We start from the raw sequence: 15108 nt of genomic DNA, 5'->3' as shown, positions 1-15108 counted from the left end.
AACCAGAGGTGGGTGGAAAAAGAGGTTTGCTAAAATGCTATGTTTATTTTCTCATCAAACAGTCTCATTAATTTTAAGCTTTATACCGAACATGGTTCAGTGCGAGGATCTTCAGAGAAATTAAACATATGAAAAAAGTTACTCATGTGTGTACTCCCATTAGAATCTACAAAACAACTTGAGAGTAAAGTTGCTCATGTGTTTAACACCGAATAAATGAATGTGAAATATATTCAAATCAACATCAGAGACCAATTCTGACTTCCTTCACATCTTGTTTATAGAATGAAAAAAAAAAATCAGAGCATACTTCTCCAGAATAGCTCCCCATGTGGACACACTTTTTCTAGATTAAAAGAGGCCCTCCCCTGGTTTATTTTTTCCTGGATAAAGGTATGCATATGATGTGGTAAGACCATCCATATGGAAAGCTACTTTGCAATACAATTCTACTCTACGCAAATGTTCCACCTTAATCTGAAATAATGTTAAGTGTAGGAATACATTAAAATTACTGTTAAACATCAATGAAAGAAATCCTACACTTAGCAAAGTCAATCCACACTCTAAAATCCTGGATCCACTGAAATCCCTTCTAATCGTTAGTAGCATTCTTTAAGTTACTCATTCTAATATTAGCTGAATTACTGCTTGCAAAACCCATACCAAAGTATTGCTAGAGAAAGCAATAAATACAGGCACGTGTTTTGCAATGTAAGTTGTAAAAATATTAAATGCCTTTAATTTTGAGAACATTAACTATTAAGAATAATTTCAGGAGCTATGAATCAAAATATCAAATACTTCCTCCTCCTGAGATCTCATCAAGTCAAGCTTTTACTGCTACAGCATATTGAGGAAAATTAAAACTATATGTCGCAGAGTGAGAAGAAAATGAGAATTACTTGTGTAAATGCACCGTGATCGAACTAAATGCAGATTTTTGAAAAACAATACTCAAAAAATAAAACAGATTAAGCAGGGGTGAGAAGTACATCGCATAGTCACAGCTTTAGCACAGGAAACTCTCCAACACATATATTTAAGTGCAGATATAGTCAGCTATCCAATTTTATTTTGTTAAAGAATTACTAAAAATCAACAAATTTTCTTCTAGGTAATGTATGCCACTGAGAATTACCTCAATTCAATTGCTTCATTTAATACATGCCAGATGTTTTCATGGCATGTATTTCTCTATATAAAACGTTAAGATTTATTCATGTCCTTAACACAAATTAATTAGACACTACTTACAAATAACCTGCAATAAGAATCTGTTTCAATAGGATACAATTACTTCAGGGCTTGTGTCCTTTCAATCAGTCAGTGTCCCTGCAGTGTTTAGTGTGGCAGAGGGGAAGTGGCCTGTGGTTAAACAGAGGAAATACCAAGGAATTTTAATAGAGCAAATAGTCTCTTTACTTCCTACAGGGTACTACTTCAAAGGCAGCCCTACTCCAGAGCAGACAATGTGTTAGAGGGGCCATCAGTCACTCGCTAGCATATCAATTCTACTCACAACTTACATGCAGATAAATACGAAGATAAATGCCACCTAACTGACACAATGGGTACTATCCTGCAGTCATTATTCTAATAAATGCTGCCCTGGTAGGCAATCCTAAGCAAAACTGGCATTACAAAAATCAAGGCTGTGAAACTCTAACCGATCAGACAAGATATCTATCTGATCAGTTGTCTGGGGAAGTCTGAGCTTCCTAGTTCAGATATACGTAACAGAAAAATGTTAAACAGAAAAGTGTTACATTTGTTGTAAGTGAGCAAAGCAAAGCTTTTTCACAGTAATTTGAAAAAAAAAAAAAGTATCTACTAATCTAAAAGATTTATATTGACAGGATTCTGGTGCGTTCAGACACACACAACGACAGTAATTACGTAAGCAAAAATTAACCCAGCACATTTCTACAAGTGTCAAAGTGAACTACAGGAGTGCTGTGACTTAACAGGTAGCAAGAGAACACATAACAAGTCAATGTGAAGCAGGACAGGAAGGTACAGAGCAAGAGCAGGCCCTGCGCCCCAGCAGCGCATCCTGCCTCCCCCTGGGGATCGCACAAGGGGCACACCGAGCCCAAATGTTGTATTTGGGATCTTCACTTAAAAAGAGCCAGTAGGGGAGTCCAGCCTTCAACAGGTCCATCCAGCACAAAGGTTTAAACCTGAAGCTTTATCAGAAGTCTGTCGTTCACCGCTTTTTACAAGTTCTTTCAACCCTCTCGCCTCCCTCCGCTGCCCCCTGCAGACTCCCGGACTGCGTCGCGGTCCGGATCGCGCAGGATGTGACCCGAAGCCAGGGAAACCACGGCTGACACCCCAAAAAAACGGCAAAGCCCCTAAGCCTCTGGCGCCCCCGCATCGTCACACTCCAACCGCGTTTGTACCCGCACAGCACCGAACAGCACACTTCGCTCAGACACAGCAAAGAGAAAGGAAACGCAGCCCAGAGCCTGACAGCAGGGCACTGCAGCGCCGGGAACAAAAGGCAAAGCCCACAACCCACCCTTCACCCCCTTCCCCTATCGCTCCCCACACGCCCGCTCCCGGCCCCACAGAGCCCGGGGACCTCCTGCTCTCCTCTCCCGTGCCCCCGGCCCCTCTCACCCGCCCTCCGCAAGCGTCTCCCGCCGAGCCCCTCCTGCCGCCGGGCCCCGGGGCAGCCCCCGCCAGGCCGGCGAGGAGCGCCGTGAGGAGGGCGCCGAACCACGGCCCGAGGGCCATGCTACCTGCCGCCACCGCGCGGGCACCGCAGGGGGCGGCCGCGGGCGTGCGCGATGCGGGCCCGGCCCTGCACGGCTCTGCCCTGCTCGGCCCTACCGGAGGGCTCCTCCTCGCCGGGGACGGCCCGGCCCTGCCCGCGGCGAAGGGGGCTGCTCCCGCCCCGCCCCGTCGTGAGGGAGCTAGAGGCAGCTTGCAGCTGCTTTTGGGATGTTTTTTGTTTGTTTGTTTGTTTTTCCTGAAAGAAAGAATCCCTGACGGAATGTTCTTCGTGAAGGCACAGCGGGATGGACTGGGGCCTTGGATACATTAGGGTCACAGACAGCAAAAACTGTTGGGGACCTGTAACAGGGAAGGAGTAACGCGTAACATGTAAAATATAAAGTAGACACACTAGGGGAATCAACGGCGATGACTTCAGTTGTGGAAAACACAATAAAAAGTGGATGTATTCCAGCTTTTCCAATTTGAATCCCCATTGTTAATTTTGTCATTGCACACTTTGACCCAAACACCTTCCTTTACAAGAGAATAAACCATATAAATTGCAGTCGCAGGCTGCTCTGACACATGTATGAATTACATCAATTCAATTCCTTGCCTAAACTACTCATGTCATGTAAGAGACGCAGAAGCCCAAGGCTCCAACAAAGCACTGACTCGCCCTGCATTCAGCTTGCAGGAACTGCAGGGGCTCACTAGGTACAACCGCCTGCTCAGGTAAATCCCAGCTTCAGTTCTGGATTAGGTAGCACAGGGTCTTGTCATACATCATTACTTTATTCATCTCAACTCCAATTATTTTTGAAAACTTTACATTCTAGTACATCCTGTTGCTATGATTAATATTGGATAAAACCTCACCTTTGAAAACAAGCCTGTGGGCTCTGGATGGCCACAGCCCTTCGTTATGTCAACAGCAGAAAAGATTCCTGCCATTAAACATGCTTTAGCACAGATTAGAGATTAGGCTATAGTCCCTTGGAGGCTCTGGAAGGAAACAATGCTTACTTTTGATCTGAATTACTCAGTAATTATTTTATGTACTATACTTCTATCGAGGTAGTCCTGCTTGACCAAACAGGCCTGAAAATTCTATAATTTTTTTTTTTTTTTTTTTCCCCAATCAAGTCAGTCCATATAACAACTGTAAATAACTTTAGTCCTTCTGTGCTTTAATGCATTACAAAGGACATACGTACAGCAACACAATAGCATGGCTAAAGAAAGGAAGATGAGCACAATTTATTTACAGGACCATAACATCTCTACTGCCCATAACCACCTATGACAAACAATGACTGTTGAACGCATACATCTCCCTGACCTGCAAACAAGTCCCCTTTTAAGCTATGGGGAAATTTGTCTGGCATTTTCTGTTAACAGAGTTCTAGACTGCTGGAGAAGCTGGAAACTGTAGAAGGAACATTAACGTTAGCTGTGCTATCAATGCAATAGCCCACAATGCAAACAAAGTGCAAACAAAGATACAGGATGAATAATGGCGTTTCCTAGGTAGCAGAATAACCCAAGAACTTGCAGCTGCCACTGATTACTCTGGCAGTAGACTGAGCAGAAAAAAAAAAAAAAAATCAGTCATATTTACTAAGGGCTTGAATTTATTAGCACAAAACAAAAACACCTGACAAAATCAGCTTCAGTGCCCCCTTCCCAATATCTCACCTTAAACTAATAACAAAAAGATGCATCTGAAAAACATTTATCCCAATACCGCCACAATGGACAACTTACTAACATGAATGAAGTGACTGCACACAGAAGTATTTTATTGCTTTGTGCGCATTTAAAATAATTTCCACTGAAATCTTTTGTAGAAACAGATAGAGGAGATGTGGGAATCAAATGACAGCAGTTAAAAACTTTTACTTAGACTCTCTAAAATGCTGCAAGCTAATGTAAGGGCAAAAGTGGCTGTGGGGAATGCTTTTCTGTAGGCTCTTTTGTCCTTTTTACAACAGTCTCTTGTTCCGAAATAGTATAGAGTACATATGAATTGGAGAATATCTCTAAGTCACGGGTATCAATATCATGCATTCTACAGCTGGTTTTGGTTGCCACTCTACCTTCTTGCTTAAAGCTAAGAACTTTTTTTTTCTCCTTTCTCAGCAGCTGTTCCCAGACAGAAGGGACAGTGAGAATTCAGCAGTTCCTAGAAATACATGAAAATTCAAGTAAAAAGTTCTACTGTACAGTTATGAAATCCCTACCAAACATTTCTATCACTCAACAAAAAAGTCCTTCTTAGATTGGGAAGAGGTCTGGTCCATCCATATTTTGTATTTCTAGCACTGAAATCTCTCTCCCTGCGGACACTGAACTTGACTGCAAAAGGAGTTAGGAAAATTGCTCAGTTTTAGGCCAGGAAGTTTTAGGCTATCATGCTTGTAGACACATCCACTGGTGTCAGACAGCCATGACTATTGCAATATCACATCTCTGTTAGATAAACGCAGCCTGCTGCTAGAAAACGAGGATGAACTAACATGAACTGAGCAGACAGTACGCTAAAAGATCAGCAGCATCTCAGAAACTTCTCAGAAGCCTGGAATCACAAAGTATCATTTCACTGTCCATAAAAGCACAAATAAGATCCTGAAACAGAAAACCTGTAACACAAGGATCTTTTGGAACTTCATTTGACAGCTACCAGAAAGCAGAAAAACAGACCTTTTGGGCATAACCACTTACATAAAACTGTCCTACTAACATGGGGGTGGTTCACCTATAGAAAGAATGTCTGGCATGAAAATGAGGAAGAAAGATCTTCCAGTAACTAATCTTAAGAGCAAATGTCAAAAGAAAGCATGAAATTGATGCAGACACTCTCAGCAAGAGCATGAACATTCCCACCATTGTCAGGAATCCTGAAAACTGTACTCTGATAGCATCTTCAATATTGTAACATGACATAGTTTCAAAAGATCTGGCTAAACTCAAGTGAAAGATTATCAACTATAGGACAGTGACCATAGGCCATAAAATTGAAATTTAGTTTTCTTTTTCTTCTGAAATTTATTGTCTTTTTCAAGGCAACTTTTAAATCACTGGGCCTTGAAAGATGTGTCAATATTAATTCAAAAAATGAATTCTGAAAGGAAGATCTGTGTTACTGTTCCTATTTTATAGATGGGGAAACAAGCGTAGTTGTAAACATGCCCACTTTAACATCTTGCACATATGCTCAAGGCTAAACCAATAATTAGATTTGGAGACGCTGATCCCCCCCCCACCCTTCCCTCCCCCTCCCCTCCCCCCCCCCCCTCCCCCCATAGGAAAAGACCCCTAGGGTTAATGTTTTTTGTTTTTAATTTGCCTTTTTTCTATAGACACACTATAGACCTTACTTCCTAATGTCATCCAGGCATTATTAGTGGGTGCTTAAAATAGCAGGGGCCACAAAGGCCAGATCCAGCCTCCAGAACAATTCCATCCAACTGCCTGCTTATGTTTTGGGAATGGCAAGAAGAGCACAGCATGCCATCCTGGCAGCCAATGGCCTCTTGCTGTGTCTGAGCATTTATTGGCACTTCTAGATTAGCTGCTGCTGTGTCCATATGGGACTTGAAAGTGGAATTAGATGCATGAATTCTGCTATATTTGCTCTGACACTGGCAGCCACCACCTCTCTATCCAGATGTTTTGCAACAAGTCCTGAAAATTAGCATCCAGTCCTTAATGCTAAATAATCTAGACATTAGAGAATCCCTCATATGGTGCAGGCAGACACATTTCTCTCCTGCTCACTTTTTACATCACACACTCATTCTTGAGCTTTCTTCTTAAAAACCTCAAATCTACCTTCCGGTATTTGGAGGTGTTCGGAGGCTTGCAGAGTTCAGAGAGTAAGGAGTGAATGGTCTTGTGACCTTTCTGGGTAACAATGTCTTCTACAGGAAATTGTATTTAATGACCATGGAAGTTTTTCCAGTCCAACATTCCCAAAGGCTCAAGTTAACATCAGATGTAAGAATAGAAAGACTGAAAAGGAACTGACTGAAATAAAACAGTTACTATATAAAAATGCCTTCTGATCACTCTTGAAACAATTATTTATCACTGATTCATGAATGCAAATCTTCATAAAATATTACCATTTCCCAGACCTCACAGTTCCATGTAGAGTATACAGGCCAACTTGCTCTGCTGGAAGAAAGTGTCTGCAGGCTAATGTGAACTCTGTATTTCTGTTTACTTTTGCATCTGTTTATTCATATGAATATAATAAAGGACAGAACTAAGTTCTCTGTTTATCATGTTCAGCTTACTGACATGCCACCAAACTCACTCCTCCCTGTTCTAAAAGCAAGCTGAACTGACTCTATGGCCATCTGATCTTCGCTGAGAAAACAGGGAGCAGAGCAGGACTGCATCTTTCAGCAGCAGTCTTGTGTTACACTGGATTAGTTGTTACATGAAACTGCACTTTTAGAGAAAAGTAGATTTGTGATGCAAAGAAAATTAAAAATTGCATGGAAGAGTGATTTTTAAACAAAAAATTCTGTTGAACTTGAAACATTTCAATCCAACTGTATTCCTAAAGTCATGTAGGTTTTATTCTTTAGCAACATTTGAATCATTATTAATGCTTCATTTTAAAATGATATTTCGCTGCAATATAAGCATTTCATCTCAATCAACTATTAAAAAAGCAAATCAAGGCTCTCCCAGGGGCATTTGAATACACTCTGGAAATGTTAATTAAGTGTTATATATGGAGTGGTAATTCATGTCGAGAAAATGGTTGATATTAATAAAGAAGGGGGAGATTTGAGAGTGTGGCCATGGGGGTTGGAAAGCCCATGGTTGAGATAACATTAGACTCTTAACGATGAGACCATCAGGAATATAAAAGAGTTTAGAGGGAACAAAGAAGGGTGATTCAGGAGACTCCATGCAGTCTGGGGTTGCTTATTCTCCAGCCATTAAAGCATGGAAGTTTCTGGGTGTTTACTGTTGCTGTTATATTCAAAGTTGTTTGACCAATGAAAAGTTGTTTTGAGAAGAACTGCTGTGGAGAGAAGGGTATAAGAGGGGAGCCTGACCTCAAGATAAAAAAAGGCAATAAGATATAATGAAGTTATGTCATGTAGGCAATAAAGAAGCAGAAAGAAGGAATGAAAAGGAACAGGCTAGCAGAATGGAGACCAGGACGGGAACAGGCACATTGATTGGCTGATGAAGATCGGTTCAGCCAGACTCAGCAAACTGTTCAAAGAAGCTCGTAGAGAAAGTCGCTGGAAATAGGCACACTGGACCTGGAGAGAAGCTCAAGCTGAGAGAAGTGGACCCGCGCACACAACTGCCCCTCGCTAGTAAGCAGTTGCGCATTATGGGGAATCATACATCCTTCCTGTTATAAACGAAGTCTCAATTCAATCTGAATGTAGTAATATTTATAAAAGAAATATTCCTAAAAAGTATAAAAGGCAAGTAAACAGCGCTGGGTGTGCGAGGAGTCTACGCTCCACCAACAAGCACACACGAACATCAAACATTCTAAATATACAGAACATTGCTTTTGCATACTATACCTGAATATGCCTATACATACGTACAATCAGGAAAGGTAACAAACAATCCTTTAAGTTCCGTGACTTAACAGTCTCCATTTTCCATTCCTTTTGAATAATATGTCTCGCTTCAAGTTGTCATGCAACTCAGTCTTCAGGCCTTACATATCCTGTTCCTCCTGGATAGAAGAAAAGCATATTCATCTCCTTTTCAAGGCCAATAGACCTGGGTCAAAAGGCACGTCCAGGTCAGCAGGGGGCGTAACAGCAAAAGCCTTCAATGGCTGTAGCAGCAGAGGGGCCCATGGTGTAGCAGTCAGATTAGTAAACGAGCCCACAGCTCCCTCACTGAAAAACCACACGTGTCTGACTGTGGTCCCACATGGCACTTTAAGGCTTCAGTGACTGCTAGCCAGGTGCCGAGCAATCCCACTGCAACCTTGTCATTTTTAGTTGCAGAGTCCCACACCTTGACATCAATTTGGTCCCATGTTTCAGGATCATAAACTGTCTGATTGTTAATAAGGAGAATAAACTGTAAGGTTACCAGGACAGTCTTTGTTCCTAAGGATGTATGATTCCCCATAATGCGCAACTGCTTACCAGCAAGGGGCAGTTGTGTGCACAGGTCCGCTTCTCTCAGATTGAGCTTCTCTCCAGCCTATTCCAGCAACTATTTCCAGCAACTATTTCCAGCGCCTATTTCCAGCAACTTTCTGTACGAGCTTCTCTGAGCAGTTTGCTGAGTTTGGCCGAACCTATCTTCATGAGGCAATCAAAGTGCCTGTTCCTGTCCTGGTCTCCATTCTGCCAGCCTGTTCCTCTTCACTTCTTTTTCCTGCTTCTTTATTGATGACATAAATAAAAAAAAGGCAACGTGATTAAGTTATCTTGAGGTCAGGCTCCCCTCTTATACCCTTCTCTCCACAGCAGTTCTTCTCAAAACAACTTTTCATTGGTCAAACAACTTTGAATATAACAGCAACAGTAAACACCCAGAAACTTCCATGCCTTAATGGCTGGAGAACAAGAAACCAGCTGGAGAACAAGCAACCCCAGACTGCATGGAGTCTCCTGAATCACCCTTCTTTGTTCCCTCTAAACTCTTTTACATTCGTGATGGCCTCATCGTTAAGAGCCTAATGTTATCTCAACCATGGGCTTTCCAACCCCCATGGCCACATTCCCAAATCTCCCCCTTCTTTATTAATATCAACCATTTTCTCAACACAAATTACCACTCCATATATAACATTCTTTTATAAATATTACTAAATTCAGATTGAGTTGAGACTTCATTTATAACAAAAGTAATATTTTTACAAGGGTTTCTCAGTTTTACTTTTAATTTCAACCTCTTCTTAGTACAGCACAATGCCTTCCATCCAGACATCTTGTCATTTTCTTTCTTCAGGGATATAGGGGGCTGCGCAGGGGGGAGCTGATTTAACAGCCTATCCTGAAATTCATCTATCTATAGCATCCTGTGGCAATGTCTGTGAAATTAATCCTAGCACACTAAGGGACCCCGACTGAGCATAACCTACCTTAAACCCTTTCCCATTTAACCCAGAGAGAGCAATTTGTTTGAGCACTTCAGGATGACATCATTCACTATTTGAGGCCAAAAGCTAAGTGTAATTAAAGCTAAAGAAAATGTTTTGAAGATTCTTATAATTAAAACAGAGATACTAGTAACAGATACCATTACAGACAATAGGAACATGTCCAGAAGAATTCTGAAGTCTATTGCGTAACCATTATGGAAGATGATTGGAAAGCACTTTGGTAACAGCACCTCATTCTGCTCGCGCTAAGGGAAATATATAAACAAAAGAAAATATGAAGGCTGGAAGCATATGGAAACCGTAGTCTGTTTATATGACAGATACATAACAATATTCCAGAGAAAAAATTAGAACGCTTTATGGAAGGTTTACAAGAGAATCTATACAGTAATTTTACAAAACTGTACTTAAAAAGAGGAAGGGCCCTGTTAGGAGTAACAATTATTTGCTACTTTTCAAACTACTCAAGGTCCTTGATACTTACAGTCTGGCATGCTGTTGTAAAACAACAATTTGAAGCAGTCCGATATCAAGATTGAGTCAGTTGCTAAATTCTAGAAAGAGTAAGAAAAATATTCAGATAATAAGAGACTGGTCAAACACAATGAACAACATTTGTTAATGCTTGCCCAGAAAGTTAAAGCATGTTGATAGCAAGTTACAACAATTATTTGTTATTATTTGCTTATAGTTTGTTATTTTTTTATAGTTTGTATTTTTATAGTTTGTTATAGTATTTTTATAGTTTGTTATTTGTTATTATTTGCTTGTAGTTAGATGGTAATAATAAAAATACCTGACAACACCATTCCAACTAAACTGTAAGTTGTGATGGATCTTACTGTCCAGCACCATATCTTCACAGAAGAAACAGGGAAGATCAGATCAACTCTCATTTAAGCAAGAATGACTACGAGATTTTCTATGTAACCTACCTGAGTCTCATTAAAATATCTAGCCAGGTAACTGCATTTTAAGAGTGATGTTTGTTATAAATGAAGTCTCAACTCAATCTGAATTTAATAATATTTATAAAGAATATTGATAAAAGGTATAAAAGCTATAAAAGATATAAAAGGCAAGTAAACAGCGTTGGGTGTGCGGGGAGTCTACGCTCCACCAACACGCACACACGTGATTAAGGAGACACTGGGGAGGCAAAGACAATCGACATTGGGGAGGCAAGGACAATCCCCAGATAAGGAAGCGGCAGACAGACAGAGAAACAGATGTAAGGACTATAAATCTCGAAACAGAACATTGGAATTCATGATAAAGATACAACAAACAGAAGAATCAGCAAAAGCCAGCTCTTGCAATTAAGAAACGTGCCAACTCAGCAGAATCCTGACCAAAAGTGAAAAGTACACTGTGAGGAAAACTCGGGGTCTTCCTCCCAAAGACCACTGCCCACGTCCCGAAGACCCCTGCCCGCAATTCTTGGGAGGCTCTACGCAGGCGCAAGGTGCCAAAAAGCTAATTAGCATGAGAAACGAGGGAAGGAGAGGATAGGTGATGAATATGTATAGGCACCTGTAGAATATTAATAGATTGATTGTATAAATTCAAGACTGCTTTCCGCTTTGGTTATGCACAATAGGTGGAGAGATCCCCCGTGCATCCAGCACTGCAATAAAGAATATACCACTTAAGGAAATTTCAGTTTCGGTCTTTGAATCACATGAACATCAAACATAAATATACAGAACATTGCTTTATATACTAAACCAAGTACACCTATGCATATGTACAATCAGAAAAGGTAACAAACAACCCTTTAAGTTCTATGACTTAACAGTCTCCATTTTCCATTCATTTTGAACAATATGTCTCGCTTTAAGTTGTCAAGCAACTCGGTCTTGAGGCCTTATATATCCCGTTCTTCCCAGATCGAACCTGGTTGCCTTTTTTTTTTTTTTTTTTTTTTTTATCTTGAGGGCAGGCTCCCCTCTTATACCCTTCTCTCCACAGCAGTTCTTCTTCTCAAAACAACTTTTCATTGGTCAAACAGTTTTGAATATAACGACAACAGTAAACACCCAGAAACTTCCATGCCTTAATGGCTGGAGAACAAGAAACCAGCTGGAGAACAAGCAACCCCAGACTGCATGGAGTCTCCTGAATCACCCTTCTTTGTTCCCTCTAAACTCTTCTATATTCCTGATGGCCTCATCCTTAAGAGCCTAATGTTATCTCAACCACGGGGCTTTCCAACCCCCATGGCCACATTCCCAAATCTCCCCCTTCTTTATTAATATCAACCATTTTCTCAACACGAATTACCACTCCATATATAACACTGGGAAGCCCAAAATACCAAGACTGGTCTGCATTTTCTGTGTCTCTTTTCCCTCATGTCATGCAAATATAGGGACTATTCCCCAGAAATAAATCTGGAACTGATGGCTTTTCAACATCCCTAGATTCCTCTCCCTCACAAATGCTGCTTGCCCATTAGGATCACAGGAGGTTCCTTTGTGATTCAATCAGAACCAACCCCTCCACCCTCAGGTGCCCAACAGCCCCAGCTCCCTCTCACAGAATGAACTCATTACATAGTAGTAAATCCTAGAAAATGAAGAGACAAAAAGCATCAACCTAGCAACTGGTAGAGAAACTAAGTCAATCCAAGGAATCAAAGCAAACGTTATTTTACAACCAATGTCGGATTTTTTTTAATTTTTATTTATTTATTTATTTATTTTAATCAATAATTAACCCTGACAGTTAATCTCAACTATATGAAACTACCTTAATTTCATGTTAGGTAAACAAGTCTTTTGTAAAATCCAGCCATACAAATCTTTGGATGACTTTTTGAAGGCACATTTCTTTTCAATTACAACACAGCATTAATCTGATACACAACAATAAAAAATCCTGGTTGTTGTTGCTTTAAAAGTACTTTCAGTACAAAACTTTGGACAACAAAAAAAATGCAGATGTACCTATGTCCACTAGGAAAGTTATAACGAACCGTTTGCTGGTGTGCTAGCTTGCTATTTGTAAGCACAGACTTGATAAATAAAATAATTGCAAATACGAAGTTATAAATGACTATGAGTGGTGTTCTAAATGTTATAAATGAAGTCTCAATTCAATCTGAATTTAGTAATATTTATAAAAGAAATATTCCTAAAAAGTATAAAAGGCAAGTAAACAGCGCTGGATGTGCGGGAAGTCTACACTCCACCAACAAGCACACACGAACATCAAACATTCTAAACATACAGAACATTGCTTTTGCATACTATACCTGAATATGCCTATACATACGTACAATCAGGAAAGGTAACAAACAATCCTTTAAGTTCCGTGACTTAACAGTCTCCATTTTCCATTCCTTTTGAATAATATGTCTCGCTTCAAGTTGTCATGCAACTCAGTCTTCAGGCCTTACATATCCTGTTCCTCCTGGATAGAAGAAAAGCATATTCATCTCCTTTTCAAGGCCAATAGACCTGGGTCAAAAGGCACGTCCAGGTCAGCAGGGGGCGTAACAGCAAAAGCCTTCAATGGCTGTAGCAGCAGAGGGGCCCATGGTGTAGCACTCAGATTAGTAAACGAGCCCACAGCTCCCTCACTGAAAAACCACACGTGTCTGACTGTGGTCCCACATGGCACTTTAAGGCTTCAGTGACTGCTAGCCAGGTGCCGAGCAATCCCACTGCAACCTTGTCATTTTTAGTTGCAGAGTCCCACACCTTGACATCAATTTGGTCCCATGTTTCAGGATCATAAACTGTCTGATTGTTAATAAGGAGAATAAACTGTAAGGTTACCAGGACAGTCTTTGTTCCTAAGGATGTATGATTCCCCATAATGCGCAACTGCTTACCAGCAAGGGGCAGTTGTGTGCACAGGTCCACTTCTCTCAGATTGAGCTTCTCTCCAGCTCCAGTGCGCCTATTTCCAGCAACTTTCTGTACGAGCTTCTCTGAGCAGTTTGCTGAGTTTGGCCGAACCTATCTTCATGAGGCAATCAAAGTGCCTGTTCCTGTCCTGGTCTCCATTCTGCCAGCCTGTTCCTCTTCACTTCTTTTTCCTGCTTCTTTATTGATGACATAACTTCATTGCGTTGCCTTTTTTTTGTTTATCTTGAGGGCAGGCTCCCCTCTTATACCCTTCTCTCCACAGCAGTTCTTCTCAAAACAACTTTTCATTGGTCAAACAACTTTGAATATAACAGCAACAGTAAACACCCAGAAACTTCCATGCTTTAATGGCTGGAGAATAAGCAACCCCAGACTGCATGGAGTCTCCTGAATCACCCTTCTTTGTTCCCTCTAAACTCTTTTATATTCCTGATGGTCTCATCGTTAAGAGTCTAATGTTATCTCAACCATGGGCTTTCCAACCCCCATGGCCACACTCTCAAATCTCCCCCTTCTTTATTAATATCAACCATTTTCTCAACACGAATTACCACTCCATATATAACATAAATGTGGGCTTTCACAGCTAACTGGTAATTTAAGACTGTTTCTAACTAGCCAGCTTTTTGGCTGGAAGTTTTTCACTGTCCTTGTAAATCGATCAACTCATTACAGGGTCAAATTTTGCAGAAGGAGTGGGAGGAGGCACTCCAGGCATCAGAGCCGAAGCCCCTCTGCGGCCTCTGGAGAGGCCCCTGACAGAGCAGGCTGCCCTCTCTGGCCCCCCGGCCCTCCCTGATACGTGGGAAACTGACCAAACACCACAGCAAAACATCTAGACTGTTACTTAGATAATGCTTACATCCTCTTTCCCTGCTCATTCAACTTCAAACAACTGTGTCAAACATTACATAGCAAACCTTCAACACTTTCAGTAACCCTTTTTAACACTTAATTTCACCAAAGGTTCAGTCATTGGCCAACTTAATTCTAGACCTTTCTCCCTTCAGGATGCTGAAACAACATATCAGTATACCATATTTAATCCCATTTTCCTTTTCTCATCTTTCTTCCACTCCGGACATTCCTACCTGAAGTGGCCAGCCTGGCCACACTTAAAACATCCCATCAAAGCCTGTCCCTGCTAGGATTCAGGCTGCAACACAGGCAGCCTTCCTTGCCTGCCATTCCTTCATTTCTCTTCCTCTCCTTTCCATCCTGGCCCTGACTCCCCCTGAAGATTTTCTTCCTCTTTCTCCAACCCTCTGCCTCACTACCTACTGCACTGTCAATATCGTGAGTTTCGCTCTCTGCTTTTCCTTCTCATCTCCCCTCCTGACGCACACCTTCAGGGCCTCCCGCAGGAGGGCCCCTCAGTGACTGTTCACTACATCC

Source organism: Netta rufina (assembly GCF_964035555.1).
Source record: "Netta rufina genome assembly, chromosome: 10".
Lineage (NCBI taxonomy): Eukaryota > Metazoa > Chordata > Aves > Anseriformes > Anatidae > Netta > Netta rufina.
This window is presented reverse-complemented; position numbering follows the sequence as displayed.